Here is a 4,149-nt window from a genome sequence, read left to right as displayed (position 1 = left end):
AAGCAACACGTCTTCCCCATATACACATTTTATACAGCCATTGATGTATCTGATCAAGTTACCAAATTCTCAAATTACATGACCACGTGGGCTACTGTTATTTTATTGCATATACTATCAGCTGCAAATCAAAGTTAATTAAATCCCTGGTATAACAACCTCGTTGACACATTAATGTCATGTCAATCGTATCTTGTTTATTAACTCTTTTTCGCAAAACCATATTAACAATGAAAGATCAAATTAAAGCAAACATCGCCACAGCGTATATGGAGTGTCAAATACCACGACTTTTGATTCTCGATTTGTTCAAAATTATAAAATATTGAAGAGACATTGCCTACATCGCCACAGCGTATATGGATTGTCAAATACCACGACTTTTGATACTCGATTTGTTCAAAATTATAAAATATTGAAGAGACATTGCCTACATCGCCACAGCGTATATGGAGTGTCAAATACCACGACTTTTGATACTCGATTTGTTCAAAATTATAAAATATTGAAGAGACATTGCCTACATCGCCACAGCGTATATGGAGTGTCAAATACCACGATTTTTGATACTCGATTTGTTCAAAATTATAAAATATTGAAGAGACATTGCCTACATCGCATCCATAGTAAAATGTTTATGGCCTCACTAGAATAAAACTGTAACCTGGTGAAACTCATTATTTTTTTCTATCTACATGAGTGTTTAATAAATTAATGCAATAGTTCTCTTTGTTTTCCTCTGCAACAACATTGTTTTGAAAAAGTACTTTGTACAGAGGAAACACTAAAAATTCGTCTTTTGGAACAATAATAAAAATGTTTTTTAACATTCAAGGAACGTAATTGTTGTCTATGTACATAAATGCGTATGTGTTACTCTCCATTGGTTTTACCTATATAAAAGTAACCACAGGTTTTACATATTAAATAAGAATAAATTACATTTGTTTTTAATTTGCAATTCATATTTTGTTTAACTGTGAATGTTTTTCCAGTTTTAAAGGTAAATGGTTGACCAACTTGGATAATTTTGCAAGTAGCACTTCGACCAGTTCCGCATTTTGAGACAGTTTTATTGTGTTTATTCAATTCAAATTTAGATGTGCATAAAAGTATTATTTTAATATTTGGCTTGCCTTCAACCATTTATATTAAAAAATGTGTAATATCTTATTCATTTTTTCACTCCTGTGTAACATAAGTTTATGAAGATGTATTGCATGAAATGCATTTGTATTATTAATGTTATATGACATTGTAGTAATGAAGGTATTATATCATTAGTATGATCCTTGTTGTCAATTACAGTTTCTTAAATGAACATCCAGATCTTGGGACGTTGTTTTTCGCACTAGTACCTGACACTATTGTAACAATACGTAATGCTAAACTAAAAGGAATATTAACGTGCGTGTGTTTTGGTGGCATTAGTTAAAGTTTAAATAACTGTTATATCAGTAGGCTTAGTGTAAATATCAGTTGACACAATCATATATATGTTGTTCCAGTGAATAGAGTGGTTTTACTATTAGCTTATGCAATGTTGAAATTGGGCCTAACTCTCATAATTATGGTGTAAAAACAGGGTTGATGGCAAATACATAGTCAAGTAATCACGATTACAAATATGATTACATTTCCACAAATATGCATACAAATAGTGAAATGATGTTACCAACGTGAATTGTTTCAGTTTATTTCACAGTCATACTAATTTCATTCATCAAATGACATAATGGATAATTTTCGATCATTTATTAAATCATTTCAGAAATATATAAACGTATATACACAAATATATTTATATTCCCAAAATATTGATCAGATCTATTGGTGAAAAATACTTCAGCATGTATATTTTAAAAAGCAATTCAATTTTCTAAAATAGTTTTAACTGGATTTTGACTTTAAAATGTATTTGTACCGACATTTTTCTTTCAATTTATAGTCTATACGTTTGTGACATTTTCAATTAATAGTCTATACGTTTGTGACATTTTCAATTTATAGTCTATACGTTTGTGACATTTTCAATTTATAGTCTATACGTTTGTGACATTTTCAATTTATAGTCTATACGTTTGTGACATTTTCAATTTATAGTCTATACGTTTGTGACATTTTCAATTTATAGTCTATACGTTTGTGACATTTTCAATTTATAGTCTATACGTTTGTGACATTTTCAATTTATAGTCTATACGTTTGTGACATTTTCAATTTATAGTCTATACGTTTGTGACATTTTCAATTTATAGTCTATACGTTTGTGACATTTTCAATTAATAGTCTATACGTTTGTGACATTTTCAATTTATAGTCTATACGTTTGTGACATTTTCAATTTATAGTCTATACGTTTGTGACATTTTCAATTTATAGTCTATACGTTTGTGACATTTTCAATTAATAGTCTATACGTTTGTGACATTTTCAATTAATAGTTTCAATTTATAGTCTATACGTTTGTGACATTTTCAATTTATAGTCTATACGTTTGTGACATTTTCAATTTATAGTCTATACGTTTGTGACATTTTCAATTTATAGTCTATACGTTTGTGACATTTTCAATTTATAGTCTATACGTTTGTGACATTTTCAATTTATAGTCTATACGTTTGTGACATTTTCAATTTATAGTCTATACGTTTGTGACATTTTCAATTTATAGTCTATACGTTTGTGACATTTTCAATTTATAGTCTATACGTTTGTGACATTTTCAATTTATAGTCTATACGTTTGTGACATTTTCGTTCCTTATGACTCATGTCAAAATAATAAATAATTACGTCTTATCAGTGAATATTGATCTTAATGTTATTAATTACATTGTATAACGGCAATAATTACGTCTTATCAGTGAATATTGATCTTAATGTTATTAATTACATTGTATAACGGCAATAATTACGTCTTATCAGTGAATATTGATCTTAATGTTATTAATTACATTGTATAACGGCAATAATTACGTCTTATCAGTGAATATTGATCTTAATGTTATTAATTACATTGTATAACGGCAATAATTACGTCTTATCAGTGAATATTGATCTTAATGTTATTAATTACATTGTATAACGGCAATAATTACGTCTTATCAGTGAATATTGATCTTAATGTTATTAATTACATTGTATAACGGCAATAATTACGTCTTATCAGTGAATATTGATCTTAATGTTATTAATTACATTGTATAACGGCAATAATTACGTCTTATCAGTGAATATTGATCTTAATGTTATTAATTACATTGTATAACGGCAATAATTACGTCTTATCAGTGAATATTGATCTTAATGTTATTAATTACATTGTATAACGGCAATAATTACGTCTTGTCAGTGAATATTGATCTTAATGTTATTAATTACATTGTATAACGGCAATAATTACGTCTTGTCAGTGAATATTGATCTTAATGTTATTAATTACATTGTATAACGGCAATAATTACGTCTTGTCAGTGAATATTGATCTTAATGTTATTAATTACATTGTATAACGGCAATAATTACGTCTTGTCAGTGAATATTGATCTTAATGTTATTAATTACATTGTATAACGGCAATAATTACGTCTTGTCAGTGAATATTGATCTTAATGTTATTAATTACATTGTATAACGGCAATAATTACGTCTTGTCAGTGAATATTGATCTTAATGTTATTAATTACATTGTATAACGGCAATAATTACGTCTTGTCAGTGAATATTGATCTTAATGTTATTAATTACATTGTATAACGGCAATAATTACGTCTTGTCAGTGAATATTGATCTTAATGTTATTAATTACATTGTATAACGGCAATAATTACGTCTTGTCAGTGAATATTGATCTTAATGTTATTAATTACATTGTATAACGGCAATAATTACGTCTTGTCAGTGAATATTGATCTTAATGTTATTAATTACATTGTATAACGGCAATAATTACGTCTTGTCAGTGAATATTGATCTTAATGTTATTAATTACATTGTATAACGGCAATAATTACGTCTTGTCAGTGAATATTGATCTTAATGTTATTAATTACATTGTATAACGGCAATAATTACGTCTTGTCAGTGAATATTGATCTTAATGTTATTAATTACATTGTATAACGGCAATAATTACGTCTTGTCAGTG

Source organism: Gigantopelta aegis, chromosome 5, assembly GCF_016097555.1.
Source record: "Gigantopelta aegis isolate Gae_Host chromosome 5, Gae_host_genome, whole genome shotgun sequence".
NCBI classification, from domain to species: domain Eukaryota; kingdom Metazoa; phylum Mollusca; class Gastropoda; order Neomphalida; family Peltospiridae; genus Gigantopelta; species Gigantopelta aegis.
The sequence above is the reverse complement of the archived record's forward strand: the minus strand, read 5'-3'. Positions refer to the sequence as shown.